General features: G+C 38.7%; 1 protein-coding gene across 1 annotated transcript in view; it reads right to left on the bottom strand.

Annotated features, from left to right (window-relative positions):
• HEME2 (Uroporphyrinogen decarboxylase) overlaps window positions 1–16,660 on the bottom strand; it is a 233,720-nt gene that overhangs the window by 39,339 nt on the left and 177,721 nt on the right. The window lies entirely within an intron of this gene.

Raw genomic sequence — 16,660 nt, 5'->3', positions numbered from 1 at the left:
TGTCTCTTTCTTTAATGGTCCATGCATGCATATGAAAGTGATTTAAATTCATGTTTATTATAATGAAATGGTGCACTTGATTTTGAACCAAGTATTTTAAACATGATGAACCACTTGATTCTATGGAGCCACTTAATATTGGTCTTTGATATATTGATATACTTGATGTTTGGCAAACATCTATCTATTGGATATCTTGATCCTATAAAGAAGGCTAGCACCTTGACTCTAATAAATGATACTCTTGACACTTGACAATGATGGATCTCATATAGAAGGTTACCTCATTGATTTCTATATACAATGGTATTGATAATGCTTGTGATGAGCATGATGAAAGTATGGAAAAAGGGTTGACACTCTTGATGTTTTGGTAAAGTTTTATTGAATGACCTGTCTTGATCCTATTGATCATGATAAGCATGGTAACCATGATGATAGAAGTATAACTATGAGATTGACATTCTAGATCCTTCATTAACCGTGGTTATGTTTTGATTAGTAACTATGGCATATGGTAAATCTAAATTATGTTTTGATTAGTAACTATGGCATATGGTAAATCTAAATGCCCTAACTTGATGGATTGACTTGATAGAAGTGATATTGTGTTCATGATCTTTGAAGTGTGATGTCACACCTATCAGTTGCCCCTATCATGTGACTCTAACCCTTGATGAAAGATTGATGTCATGATGTGATGATGTAGTAGCTGATGTGAGCATGTTATGACCATGATGGGTATATGTTTGACTTTATGATCTAACAGATCTATTGATGCATTTTAGACAGGTTGATGGCATGAATGAAGATGACTGAAGTGGATTCCCATTCAAATCCCTTCTCCTACTGTCATTTGCATTATATGTATATTATGTACTGTTGAAATATGGTTTATGGGCATGAATGGACAGATATCTGACATTGATGATCTGCAGCAAAGTTCTGATCTGTGGAAAGAGAGTTTTCCCTTGCTCTAAGCCTCAGTCGCACGGAAGCAAGCTTACAGGTGCGACTATAGCCTCCCAGTCACACAGATACAAGCTCAAGGGTGCGTCCAAGGCCCTGAGATAAGTTCTGGGCTGATTCGACCACAGTCGCTCGCATAACATCTTGAAGAGTGCAATTGTGGGTCCCAGTCGCACTGAGGAAGGCCTATGGGTGCGTCTATGCCTGCAAAACACAGAAAAATGAAGTCTTGTGCATGAAATCAAATGTTCACCTGGAGGATGTCAGTACTACAGATGTGTAGTAGACAACAGAAAGATCTGAGAGAAGGAAAAGTTTGAATGTTTGCTATAATATGAATATGTAGACTGAACTTGTGTTTGCAGGTGACCGGGATACAAATATGTCATTATGTTTATAGTTTGTGTTACAAGAGTTTGACTAGATTTGGTTGACTGATATAGATGAGCAATGTTTGGAGTTCTGACATGATGCTTGACAATGACTTAGAACTTGGACTTGATGATTAAGATATGTTTTGGACTACAAATCTCTCTACGATAACAAATTTGGTTTTGATCTGATGATTAATGATTCGATTTGAAGACTGATGATTCTCCTTGATGACAATGATATATGAGCATAATGACTTCCAATGACTTATATGGGTATTCGAAAATGGTTTGGTATTGGCCTCCTTGTTCCTTGCACAATTGACAGTTGTGATTCAGTATGAAGATGGAACTTGCATATCTAGTGACAGAAATGACTTGTATTATGATTATGAGAATGACTTGATGAAGTTTGGATTGGTATTGCATGATAGATGACAAACTTGTTGGCATGATAATAAATGAAGTCAAGACTTGATATGAGCTCTACCTATCACCTGGTTGAAAGAATGGATATTGTGATATTGATGACTTTGATATTAGTTTTGATCTGGCTTCTAAACTTTGATGAGTTGACTTTGTTGATGTGATGGTACAACATTGATTTATGTAAGGCTGATTATGTTGGCTTAGTAAGGCATTATGTCTGCAAAGAGAATTGCATGCAGCAAGCTCCCCAATCCAGATATGTCCATATTTGACAATTATCTGATGAAGTCAGGATGATGAGTTCCAAGGTATGGCTTTGATTTTGATTATGGTTTTGGTTTTATATATTGATGGTCTACTCTTGACAAGTGATGAGCCTTTGATGATCTAAGTAAGAGGGAGATGGCTTTTGAAGCTCGAAATGATGTATCATGGCATGGGAAATAAATTCTATATTGCAAAGCTATTGAAAAATGTTTTTGAATAATGGAAATGCAAATCCTTGGACACTCTGATTTGAAGTTCAAGATGTTGTTGAACTTGACATGGCATCCGACAGTTGATTGAAGCATTGATGTTCCGTTTTTGAACATCCGTCCATATATATGATGTGCATAGAACCTGAATGAGTTCATGATTGAGCTGCTTCATTCACATTGAGTTGCCATCGAGCATCCTTTGAGATATCTACATTAGATGATCAATTCTTGAACTAAGGTATTCTTTTTATGATATGTGAATGCAAGGATGTATTGTTGATATTTGAGATTATTGTTGATGAGCACATTTGGATGTTGTTTTAGTATGAGATATGCCATGATATCTTGGATGAGAGGTCCATAGCATGACCGAGGTTGAGTACGATGTTGCTAGCATGGCTAGCTATGAGGCAGGATGAAGAAGCTCCTTAGAGAGTTGTCTGAGCATGATCTGGATATGACATGGATACATTGTGATGACAAAGAGTGGGATCTGATTGGCAGAAAATCCCATATATATAGTTGGGACCAAGATACTTTCATATATTGAGTCAGTGCAACTGTTCGAGACAAGCTTAGGCTTGTGATTGACACCTCCTTAAGAGGGAGGATGATTATGGTATCCTTTTGTGATTTATATGATTATTTATAATCTAACATGATATTTGATTTGATGTCCAGTATGAACTGGAAACAAATGCTATTAAGAAAAGCAGATACCAGATTTGAGTATGATGAGAGCAGTGCTGATTAAGGACATTAAGTCAACTCTTCCTCCCTGTTTGAGCTCTCAGGGTGAGAAATTAAGATAGAGGGCTCCTGGGGTTGAGGGAACTCTGGAAATAGGGTATGATCCCTATCTGTTACACATAGGGTTGGAGATGTTGCTTCCCTGTCTTCATAGGGTCGGAGAATGTTGCTCCCCTGTCTGGTCTTTGCAGAGTATACCCCAGTTGGCATCATACCCACAAGCAGGGCTTGTCGGGAATATCGCTCCCTGTTTGGCCAACAAGTTGAGAGTGTACTTGGGGTGTACAACCCAAGTCGATTATGATGCAAGTGTTCTACCACATGACTATTCAGGGTTATCGATGGGAAGATCAGTAGGCAATAGGATGGGTTGAGATAACCCTATGCGGTTCCGGGTTGAGATTGAGCTCCCTGATGTGATCCCAAGGTCAAGATGTGCTCCCCTGTGTGTTTGGATATCCTATTGCTCGACATGGGGTGAGAGTGTCCCGTAGGACCTTCCCCACTGTCATGGACATGAGGTAAGAGTGTCCATTAGGACCTTCCTCATTGTCATTGGTTTGCAGGTGGAGACGTGCTCCCTAATGATATGCTCTCTGATGATGATTGATGATGAGATTCCGAGTAGTAGCCCGCTGACAGAGATTTCAGACCATAGTCCGATGACAAATTCTTCTTCTTTTAGATTTGAGAATGTTCAACATATGAGCAAGAACAATCAAGAGATAAGCAGGAATAAGCAAGGGATAGATCGAGATGTACATTGATGATTTGTGATGATGAGATACTTGAGATGGTCATGGCATGACGACTACATGACAGAGATGATCAGTGACAATATGTGATGACACTTGAATGGCATATTGATCAATGGACAGATATTGGCAAGTGGAATTCTCCCTAGTTGAGAGGGAGTGTTAAAATTATGCAACTGCGGTCAAATTCCACTTTGGACAACTCATATGATGAATATAATAATTGGAATAGATTCCTCTTTTTGAGAGGACCAAAATCGACCTAAAGATCACCTCATTTGGACAAGCAGAAGTTGGTTTTTGAATTTATGTTCCCACTCATGTATATTGGATCAGGTCGGCCCTATGCATATGTACAATTGGACAGGTCGACCTCAACATCAAGTGGACCCTCATGGAAGCCTATAAATAGAAGAGACCTCAAGCTCATTTGGACACATTGATCAAGCCATCTTCTCTTCTCTTCTATTGTCTTAGTTCGCACAGGTCTAACAGAGAATGTTCACACAACAGTCTGAAACTACAGGGTTGAAGCTTGCACAGATATAGGGTTTCTGTTTCACGGTCACATGCACGTAACTAGGTATTTTCAACCCCAGACGCATGCACAGATTGGTCAAGGGTGCGTCTAGGCATTCTCAGATGCTCGCATATAAGCCTGAAGGGAGCGTCTAGGTTTCTGAAGCAGATCGGGGAGTTTGGTCCCCAAACGCATGCACAAAGTGTCAAGAGTGTGTCTGGGCAGCCTCAGTGGCTTGCACTGTAGCTTGAAGGGTGCATCTAGGGCTTTGAGGTAGATCTAAGTGTATTTGTCCCCAGTCGCACGCATACAGTTCACCAGGGAGCATCCAGGATTGCCATAGTCGCTCGCACAACTCCTCCTCCATGCGTCCGGGACTAAAAGATGAAATTTCAGTATTCCGAAGACTCCGCTCAGTGACAACAATGTTCAACAGTTGACTATAGACAGTGACAGTACATTACAGTCCTTAGAATCAGGGTTTTGAGTATAAGCATGATTAGGTTCATTTCATGGATGTCATAGTTGTTTTACTGGTTAGTTGCATAGACGAAGATATGGATCATTGTACTCTCTTTTGCTGAATCATTTGATGACGATCTAAAAAGAAGAAGAATTTGCAAGGGTTTTCCCCATAGTGGGTTTTGCCCTGGTCTTGGACCAATTCTAGTTTCTCTATGTGTGCATACTTTTCTCCTATTGTTCCTTTATGTTCCATTGCATTGATGATAATGATGTTGTTCTTTCCACATAGTTGCATATGTTAATGAATAACGATGTAAATCTGAATAATGTAATGATGATATGGGGTAAACTCAATGTGTTAATGAAGAAATGCAATTATCTAAGAAAAGAACAATATAGCCCTAAGAAAGAATTAACAGAGCAGCCTCAGGGGTTTGAAGTACAGGATAGGAAGACTCATGTTTGCAGATTGAAGAAAGCTCTATGCGGTTTGTGTTGAAGAATGTAACTAGGTTCGGTTCTCATAATTGTACTTGAAGTCAAACTGTAATATATTTGTCAAAAGAAAGCAAAAAAGAATTTTATTATTATTTTAATTGACTTGTTAAAGCATGGGTTTCATGCTTCGGTCAATTGTTATAGGTCAAGCCTCCATTGTAGGCTTTAAGATTATTTATTTGGGTCAAAGTCAATATGTTTGTTTGGTCAAAAACTCCCCCATCAAGTCTCCTTCAAGACAGCTTCAAATAGATCATCATCAAGTCAGCTTCATTTAACAGAACTCAAGTCGGCCTCAACATATGAAGACACAACCCTTCAACAAAGTCATGTCAGCCTATTACACATGGAGACAACTATATATACCAACTTAAGGCCTTCACTTAGATCATAAGTTCGGACAGGAATTTCAGAGGATAATTTTCGGTGTCACTAAAGGAGCTCAGATAGGGTACAGGGGATGATCTCGATGCTGCCACAAAAGGTCAGATCTCAGAGACTATTTCCGAATACAGTGAATTGTTTTCAGTGCTATTACACAGAAGAATAAGGTCAAATCTCTCTAAAATAAGTTTGGATACCACAGAAGGTGTTCTCTTAGTGCAAGCACATGAAGGTTCGTTTCCAACACAATGAGAAGGGTTCAGTGTTATCACAGGGAGAAGGGTTCGATGTCCTCACAATAAGAAAGTTTCAATGTCATCACAGTGAGAAGGTCTTGGTGGTATCGCAGTGATGATATCTCAATGCAAACTCGGTGGCAAGAATTCGATGCTAATACAATGACATGAAAAGGAAGATCAAACAAGGATGACTTGATTGAGGTAGTCTCCAGTCTAAGTTGTAAGGGTCTTGGTCGTCTCATTTGGAATCTACTGAAGAAAGAATTTTGACTGGGTTTTCCCCTAGAGTGGGGTTTTGCCCTCGCAGTGTGTGTACATACTGTGTTCTCTTCTATTTGTTGCTTGGCATTAGTCTTGATGATAAGAAGAGATAATTCTAAAGATCAAATATTAATAATCAAAACATCACAAGATAATGTCATAATAAGAGAAATCATTTAACTGTCACTCCTTGGATTTCTCAACAGTTTGAAGAAAGCTCCTCAAGACTGGTATGCCTAAATTGACAGTTAGCTGGTGAAGCTTGGATTCACAAGAATCAATGCCAATCTGAGCCTCTGCTTCAATCTAGTCCAAGGTATGACTTTGATTTTGGTTTTATACAATGTTGCACGAAGCGGGAGCGAAGCGGAAGCGTTTTTTGGAAGCGGGGACGCCGAAGCGTCATTTTCCAAAATTCTAGGAAGCGAAGCGTCCGCGGAGGCGTCTGCTATATATATTTTTTTTTATATTTTTTTGCATTTATACTCAAAACAAACATCCCAAATACCAAATTAATTGTAGAAGACATGAAAACATGCATATTTTTGCATAAATCAAGATAGATATAACATCCATTGTACATTAATGATCTAGAATCTAGATTCTTCTCCTCTTGTCTAGCCTTTGCCTCTACCTCGATTGTCTAGGGATATTAGTCAACATTGCCCAATTTTGATCAAACTACCTAATTCAAGACTTAAAATATGGTAGAAAAAGCTTAACATGTTTGATCGATGATTTTGACTTGATTGAAAGGTAATTTTTTGCTAAGGTCGTGCCGCGTGACAAAGGAGTTCAACAATTAACACCACCAACACCAGGGTACATATAGGGCTTAGTGCTCTTGATTAAATGCTAATCGCATACCTTCATACTTGATATAATCTAATGAAATGCCACAATCCCATTGATCTTGAATACCTGAAAACTGTTAAGTCTGCTGAATTTTGAATAGGATATGAAATTCTATTTTCTCCATATGAAGTCCAATGAGGCTGGAACCACTCTCAAACATTCTGAGTCATTTCATGGTAATGTTAAAAATTTAAGTAAAAGGATGAAAATGAAAAATAAAGGAGAATGTCACTTTTACTTTAAGAATTTAACATTACCATGAGGGAGCATCTGCTATATTTATATTTTTTTTTGCTTTCATTTGTCACCCTAACCCAAGGTGGACCCACCCCCAACAAGCAAACTCACCTAAAATTTAAAAAAAAATTGAAAAAAAAACGATTTTCTAAATGCTTTTCCGAAAGCTTTTCTGGAAGCGTACGGAAGCGTCTGGGAAGCGCCTGGGAAGCGCCTAGGAAGCGTCTGGGAAGCGTCGTACGAAGCGCGCTTCGGCGCTTCCAAATTTCCAGGAAGAGTCTAAAAATTTCGGAAGCGCGCTTCCGGCCAAGCTTCCTAGGCGCTTCCGTACGGGACGCGCTTCGGGGCTTGGAACCGGGGGGGGCGCTTCGTGCAACACTGGTTTTATATATTGACGATCTATTCTTGACAGGTAGTGAGCCTCTGATGTTTGAGCGTAAGGAGTTGGTTTCTGAGTTTAAGATGAAAGATCTTGATCTAAGATACACTTCCAGAGATATGAGACTGCATGGTTATACCGATGATGATTGGGATAGAAACGTTAGTGACAAGACTGAGTGTTTTCATTAAAAGTAAAAACCCTAATAAGGGTTAGGTCAAGAAGTTTCTAGGGTCTATATCTAGAACCCTAGAAATACAATTTTGAAGAAATCATAGAAACCCTAGATTGATTAGATTAACATTATGCTCTTGTCTTTGTATATCTTGCTTGGTTGTACTCGCTGGTGAGAATTGCAAGAACATGATGAAGGTTGTCAAAATTATGAAAAGCATGATGAGAAAAACTCATGCTTGATGATGACTCCTTGATAATGATGAGCATGATGGAAAGAGGAAGTTGAAAGGACCCTGATGATATTGAAGCTTCCAGCTGATGAGTTCATTCCAAGAACACATTGATGATTGAAAGGTGAAGCAGAACCTTGTTGCAATATGAAGATAGAACATACAAAAGAATGTTGACTTCATAGGGAGCAAGTAGCAAAATTTGACATGACACTCTAACTAGAGGATGTTATAATCTGATATTGATGATCTGCTTGGATATGACTTGGCTCCCTAGTAGGACATATTGCAAAAGCATGTGAATCATCTAGAAAGAAAGTTTGCTTGATGATGTTGTACCTACAATTGCTTAGTCTGATCATGAAACAAAGAGACTGTGTGATAACATTGTTGATGACTTGGATAAAGTTTGAACACAGAATTGATATTGGAGAGCCGATATGACACTTTGAAGAATATGAGGAAGAACTCTGTGACTGAAGGCATGTGATAACAGCTATGAGGAAGCTTGGCTCCTTGAAGAAGAATGATGAACCAATTGAGGATAAAGATGATTGACGATTGACTAAGATCTAGAAAGATCGAAGTCTGATATGTTATGGCACTACGAGGAGCCGAAAAGCCTTGTCATAAAGATAGAGTGTAAAAGAATTTGGCTTCATGAAATGATTAAAAGGTCGAAGCCTTGGTATGACATAACAAAGAAGCCCTGCAACTACAACTATATCTCCATGGAAGAATAAGTAGTTGATGTTTTGATAATGTATGAGACCAGCCAAGGATTGTGATGATTCCCTAATTGAGAGGGAGTAAGAAATCTCCTTATTGTTTGCGAAGAAGTAAGGATCTATGCCCTAATCAAGAGGGAATGACGATCTCCTCTCTAATGATGAACATCATATTCTCTTCTTCATGTGTCATGCACTAGGCTGGGACTAACAACTGTAAGTATAGTGAAGGCCATGGAGGGAGAATGAAAATGGAGGATTGGATAAGCATCTGAGACTGATACTTCTTGAGGATTGGGAATCCAAGATAGAAGTAGTCTCATGGACCGACACTCTTTGAGGATTGGACAAGGTATCCAAGATAAGAGTGGTTGAAGAGGATTGATATTCTTTGAGGATTGAGAATCCAAGATAAGAATAGTCCTAGAAGGACATACCCAGTGAACATCCAGATGGGGTATGTGCCTTGAGAGGTAGTGTGGTGTCTCACGTAAAACCTCCCAACATTGTGCTCTGATATAGTGGAGAGATAGAGCTTGTTAGTCAAGGCCTTGCTATGTTGACAATGTTGGTTATAATGTTGATGCTTAAAGATGGCTTATCAATCCGACTCTTCTTATGAGAATATTTCAGTTTGAGAGTATCCTTGTACCGAGTGTACAATTATGAATACCTCCCTAGTTAAGAGGGAGTGTTGGAGAATGTAACTAAGTTCAGTCTTCATAATTGTATCAAAATGAATTTTATGTAAAAAGCAAAAGAAGAAAAAGAAAAATTTATTTTCAAGCATGGGTTTCATGCTCAAAGAAATTATTATTTTATTAGTTAAGCACATTCTTCGTGCTTCTAGAATTTGATGAAGCCAAAGAGTCAAAGTCCTACTTGGATCTATTGTAAAGAAAAAAGAAAAAAGAACTTTTCAATTTGTAATTTGGGTTATAGTAGCCTCTAGATGCCAAGTCGGCCCTGCCCCAATGGACATTTATATTCATACCCCTCTAGGAAAGTATAAATAAAGGGAAGATGGAGCTCATTTGGTGACACACACTTCATGTGTTTTAGTTCTGAAATATCAAAAAGGCATAAAAAAAAGGAGGGTCTAAGTCTGAGATTGAAGAAGATCTTCTCTTGAAATCTGACTTTTGAAAGTTATGCCTTGATGAAAATTTGTTGTTGGTCCCTTGAGGATGGATTTGTTGTGCAGAAAGAAGGTTTGACTTGGCATCTAGAGGGTTGGTTATTGGTCTTGGATATTGTTAATTTTCCACTGTTCTATGTTATGTCAAATTGTCAATTACTTTAGCCCAAATCAATTCTTCAATAAGCAATCTTTTCAGTAACAATTAATTCTTCCAATAATCAACAGTAATTGAAGATAGAACAGTAAATGCAATGACAATAGGAGACAATCAAGAGCATCAACAAGAGACACCAATTTGGTCAAAGACCAAGGAAAAACCCCATAAGGGGTAAAACCCTTTCAAATTCTTCTTCTTATTAGATTGTCATAAAATGTTCCATAGAGAGTACAATCATTAGAGAAAATTTGAGGTCTAAAATGGGCCTCCTAAGGAATATTATAAAATAATAGTGAAAATAATAAAATAAGAATAGATTACATCATCAAATTTTAGAGGGAAAAAGGAACAAACTACTTTTTAAACTTGTATTTTCAACTTACATGCCTACGGTTTTACTCAAATTTCGAGCGGGAGCACTGGTTCGATGAAAAATTCAATTCATCATCCAAGGAGTACCCATGTTGCATACTTTCGATGGACCCTGCTACATGAAAAATGGGAAATACATGAAAAAACGAGATTGCAATCACGTTTTCCATGTATTTCTCATTTTTGGTGTAGCAGGGTCCATTGAAAGTATGCAACATGGGTACTCCTTGGATAAGGAATTGAATTATGGTTCCAATGAGTGCACCGACTCGAAATTTGAGTAAACCTGTAGGGAGATAAATTGAAAATACGAGTTGAAAAAATAGCTTTTTTTATTTATTTATTTTTAAACTTTTTACTTTTTTACTCCAAAAATGGTGAATCATCCCCCATGGTTGACATCATCACCTTGAATCCTATTGGTTCTTATAAAGTTGATTTTGGTTGTATATTTTTGTTTTGAGGCCCATTTAAGACCTCAAAATTTCTCTAATGAATCAAATTTCAACAATGAATCAAAGTCAACCTTTGACTATCCAATATAGACAAACCAAAACCAACTAAAGATGAGCCTCCAAAGTCAATTCTAGTCAATTGTCAAACTTTGCAATTTTTGTCCAAGTCAATAGCAGTCAAAGTGTGCCCTAACCACTCAAAGTCAATGATCAATTTGGCCTTCCTAAAGCTCGGTCAATTGTCCTCCATCTCGGCCTCAAATGCTGGTCAAAGTCAGCCCAAAACAAGCCAAGTAGGGCCAATCAAACTCAGTCAAATGACAAAGAAATTCTGCGGTCAAGGTCTATAATTATGCCTACAGTCAATGCCAATCAAACAACCCAGATCACCTCAGTTTTTGTGCCCAAAAATGCAGCCTCACCAAATAGAGATATACCCAAAAGATCGAAGTCAAAATATTCCAAAAACACCAAGGTCGACACTAGTGAAAATGCTAGAAAACTCAAATTTTCGACCCCCTGAAATTTGTCCTTCTTGCCCACACATGTGAAGAGATCCTGCAATTTTGTACGAACCAATGAAAAGAGGAAAGAGAAGATGTGTGAGTTGATGAATGTGTCCAAATGAGGAGGATGTGACATGAACTTATAGGCATTGGAGGTGGGCTAATTAGCCTCTTAGGCCGACCTTAGAAAAATACACTTTTCCTTATCCAAATTTAGTGCTTCAAAGGTCAATTTTGGTCCTCACAGAAAGAGGAACCTAGTCCAATGGAGGGAATTTGTCCCTAAGCTGCCAAATTAACACTCCCTCTTAGCTAGGAAGAAATTTCTGACTACAAAGAATCATAGTATTCAAAATCAGTCGGTTCGAACCAAAAACCGGTCAAATCGGCCTATTCATTAGCCCATGCATTCAAATCGTTTCAAAAACCCAGTTATTTGAGCAGCTCATCAATTTTTTGGTCTGACTAGTAATAAACTGGTTGGTTTATGACGGAACCGGTCGGTTTTCCCATAAACCGGCTAATTCCGACATAAACCAGTTGGTTTATGGCCAGGCCAGCTGCAAATCCCACGGAATGAAGTTTTGTGAGTTTTAAAGTCGTTTTGAGGGAAATTTGGGGTTGTTTCCCTCCAAAAATAGTCTGTCCAGGAAAAGAATGCCTCCCTTATCATTTGCCTCACACATCTCAACCCTGGTAACGTTGGCAATCAATGGTAAGGATAAATTCTTAAAGCAAAAGTGACATTTTTACTTAAGTTTTTAACATTACCATGAAATGGCTCAGGATGTTTGAGAGTGGTTTCGACCTCATTGGATTTCGTATGGAGAAACTATAATTTTATATTTCACTAAAAAATCAACAGACTTAATGATTTTCAGGATTTCATGGTTTGGGGGTTTGCAATGCTTCCATTTGATTCTATCATGCGTGAGGGTATGATATTGGCATTTGATCAAGAGCATGAAGCCCTTTAAAAACCTTGATGTTGGTGGCATTGATTGTTGAACTTTGTTGATGTTGTTGGTATTGATTGTTGAACTCCTCTACCATGGCCTTAACAAGAATGTAACCTTCGCCCAAAGGAAAATAACTGGTTAGGCATGCTAACCTTTTTCTACCACATTATAAGGTTGAGGAGATGAACCTTTCACTCAAACCAAAATCATTGGTTAGGCATATTAAACTTTTTCAATTTCTATAATATTATAAGGTTGAGCAATCCAAGTTTGAAGATTTTGAGCTAGATGATGTTTATGTATCTCTTGTTGATGATCCCATTTCTGGTATCGTTGAATCAATTATGAGTTTCAGGAGTGATCATGTTGATCCGTGACTCGTAATTTTAATTTCTAATTTTGTTGCTACTACTACCATTACTACAAAGGTTGCAAAGGAGTTTTAGGAATCCTCAAACTCTAAGCTTGATTATTTATGTAGCTCATGTTGATGATCCCTTGTCTAGTAGTGGTGATGAGTTTGATCATGATGAGGAGTGATCATGTTGATCACTGATATGTAGACTTGTAGTATGCCAGTGGCCCCATAGCTTGTAGCATTGTTTTTGGACTCTACGGGCCATTTAGAGCCTCATTGATTATGTATTTTATTGTTGATACATACTGCACTCTGTGCCAATTTGATATATTAACTTTTACATGGTATATAGATGAGCAAACTTTGCATATTTTGCCTCTATTGGTTTGGAATCATGGTTTTAAATCCTAAAAATTGTTTTTTCATTAAAAACTAATTATTTCATGTATTTTTTTAAACACTAGTTAATTGAGATTTGACTAGTCCCAGTTAGACCGGTTCCGATTTGAAACTCAGTTTGATAGGTGGACCGATCTGGTCACCAATTCTGGTTTTGAATACTATGCAAAGAATATCCCATCACAAATGTCTCATCACTATCAAATCAAATGTTTTCTTTGCTCATCTCTGCTTATTAGTACTTCATTTGTTAAACACTCTCGAATCTAAAAGAAGAAGAATTTGACATCATAGGGGAGCTCAAGCTATAACCCTCTATCCAATGACAATAGTCGAGATCCATCTACCAGCATGGATAGATATCACACCAATCCTATCATCCAATGACAAGTGGGTGAGATCCACCTACCAGCAAGGGTAGAGATCACACCAATCCCAATGTTTGGTGACAATTGGGCAAGATCCATCTACCAGCAAGGGTAAAGATCACACCAATCCCAATGTTTTTTTATCTTCCCAAGTTGACCTTCAAGAATCAGGTGGTAGAACACCCGCATCCTCTATACATGAGGGAGATCCACTCGCTATGCAAGGATCACACCTACTCAAGCCTACCTGAGGGAGATCCACTTGTTAATAAGGATCACACCAACTAAAGTCTTCTCAACCCATTGGCCAGATGGGGAGGCTATCCCAACAAGCCCCACTTGTGGGTAGGATGCATATTGGGGTATACTTTGTCAATCATGATAAGGGGAGATACACAACTTGTCATGAATGACAAGGATCATGCACACCCTATGGTGACAATACGCGAGATCTACTTACTATAGAGGGTAAGGATCACACTAATCCTAATGTCCAAAGAGACCTCAACCCTAGGAGCCCTCAATGCTCAATTCCCTACATGGGAGCTCAAACAAGGGGGGAAGAGCTATGCTCAGTGTTTTTGATCAACTAGGACCCTTACCCAAGAGGGTCACATCCATCAGTCCAAGTTGTTCTCTGATGACCAAGAACTTCCCTTTCGGTAAAGCCTTGGTGAGAATATTTGTTATTTTCTCACCTGTTGATATGTGATGGAGTCTCACGGCTCCTTTTTGTACCATACCTCAAATGTAGTGGTATTTGATCTTAATGTGCTTGGACTTGCCATGAAATACAGGATTCTCTGCTAATCAAGTCCCACTTTTGTTATCGCAATATATCACAATAGTATCTAGGACCTGCTCAATTAGCTCTCCAAAGAGATTTCCCAACCAAATTGCGTCACAGCTAACCATGCTAGCAATAATGTATTTTACCTCAGTCATGCTTAAAGCTATGTATTTTTGTTTCCTGCTCATCCATGATATCATAGCGGATCCCAAGCTAAAGCAGCACCCTAATGTGCTCTTCTTGTCAACAATGTTTCCATCCCAATCAACATTAGTATATCCATGCAGTGGTACATCTCCAGTAGAATATCTTAAAATGGCAACAACCCAATGTGCATGGAGGGGCTCAGTCATAAATTGACTCAAGGTGTTAACAACAAAGCATATGTTTGGACGAGTGTTCACAAGGAATATTAATGCCCTAATCAGTTGTCGATAGTCAAAAGGATTAGCTAGGTTAGGTTTGACAACATCTCCGCACAACTTGAAATTCATTTGCATTAGGGTGGCCAAGGATTGAAACTCTGTCATTCCACATCTCTCCAACAGCTTTACAACATATTTTCCTTGAGATAGGAAAGTCTCTGCCAAACTTCTAGTCCCAAGTGTTGAAGAATGTGTAACTAGGTTCGGTCTTCATAATGACATGATCTTTGTTAATGATGTAACAAATAATTTTTGTATATCATGCTACATGGGTTTCATGAGCAAGAAGTGTCATAGGTCAAAAGACTTCTTGATGTCTTTAGGATTTTACTATTATGTCAAGGAGTCATGTCATGTGTAAAGAAGCTCTTTAAGAGCCTATGTAAAATGTATTTAAGTAAAAGCAGCCCTCCAGGACCAAGAATAATCCTCCATTGGCATGCTCAAGAAGTCTGCAAGCAAATCGATTCAAAACTCATCAAGTCGGCTTCAATATCGAATTAAATATATAAATGGCAGTCATGTCAGCTTGGTTAAAATGACATGTCGGTTCATGAACTCACATCGGCTCAAATATGTGGCACAAACCACTATAAATACCCGTCTAGGGTCAGCGCAAAATACACAAGAAAATCTCGCAATCTATCTCTGAAATTTCGGGTGATTATGGGCATAGAGATCCACATCAAAGGAGGGATAGATCTAGGGTTTAACTGCTACCTCGGATGGGTATAAGGAGCAGAAGAACCCGGGTTAATCCCATTCTCGGCATTCCTGTGAATTGAAGGTGCAGTCAAGCTAGATCTCGGATGCATGAAGCAGAAAGGACTTCGGATGAGGACACAGTATTGGTATGAGTTCTGGACTAGATACATTCTCGGCATAAACATAATTCCTGTGATGACAATCTCGGCATTTCTGAAGAATGGAGTCATACCATCTTAGCTCATGTAATCTCGGTAGATATCACAGTATACAGATCTGTCTTGATATATATATCTCAGTGATATCACAACAGCACTGCTAATAGTCTCGGCATACATATAAGTTTATTTGTGCTCTTATTACCTCGCATACCCTCAGCAGACCTCAGTGCAATGATTTAGTTGGTTACAGTATTGGTGAAATCAAAGACGCAGTCCTAATCACAGTAATCTCGGTGCAATGAGCAATATCACAACCCTTTCGTGATAAGAAGGAACAGTACCATAGCCTCGGCATAATATGAAGAAGCAGTGACAAGGGAGATCAGTCTCATCATGATGAGAAGGAGTAACAAGGATCATCACAGTTTCAGTATGATCTTATGATCCTATCTCAGTTATGATCCCAGTCTTGAAGGTCATGATCTCAATGAAGACAAGAGATCTCAGTGACATGATGAAGAGGCAGTAACGTGATCTCAGTGAGGCAGCAGTGATGGCTTCAATGGTGCAACAATCATGATGATCTCAGCAATGTTCGAAGAAGAGGATTGATGTCTTGGTCTTGGAGAGGCAGAATGTGTCAAGGGTCAGGGTCTTGGTATTCTTCAATTGGAATCTCTATAAAAAGAATTTTGTGAAATCAAAGACGCAGTCCTAATCACAGTAATCTCGGTGCAATGAGCAGTATCACAGCCCTTTCGTGATAAGAAGGAACAATACCATAGCCTCGGCATAATATGAAGAAGCAATGACAAGGGAGATCAGTCTCATCATGATGAGTAACAAGGATTATCACAGTGTCAGTATGATCTTATGATCCTATCTCAGTTATGATCCCATTCTTGAAGATCATGATCTCAATAGAGACAAGAAATCTTAGTGACATGATGAAGAGGCAGTAACGTGATCTCAGTGAGGAAGCAGTGATGGCTTCAATGGTGCATCAATCATGATGATCTCAGCAGTGTTCAAAGAAGAGGATTGATGTCTTGGTCTTGGAGAGGCATAATGTGTCAAGGGTCAAGGTCTTGGTATTTGTCATTGGAATCTCTATAAGAAGAATTTTGTGCAGCCTTTC

The sequence above is a fragment of the Pinus tabuliformis genome, chromosome X, assembly GCF_031772625.1.
Source record: "Pinus tabuliformis cultivar Carrire ecotype Pingquan chromosome X, CPIR1, whole genome shotgun sequence".
Lineage (NCBI taxonomy): Eukaryota > Viridiplantae > Streptophyta > Pinopsida > Pinales > Pinaceae > Pinus > Pinus tabuliformis.
The sequence above is the reverse complement of the archived record's forward strand: the minus strand, read 5'-3'. Positions and strand labels throughout refer to the sequence as shown.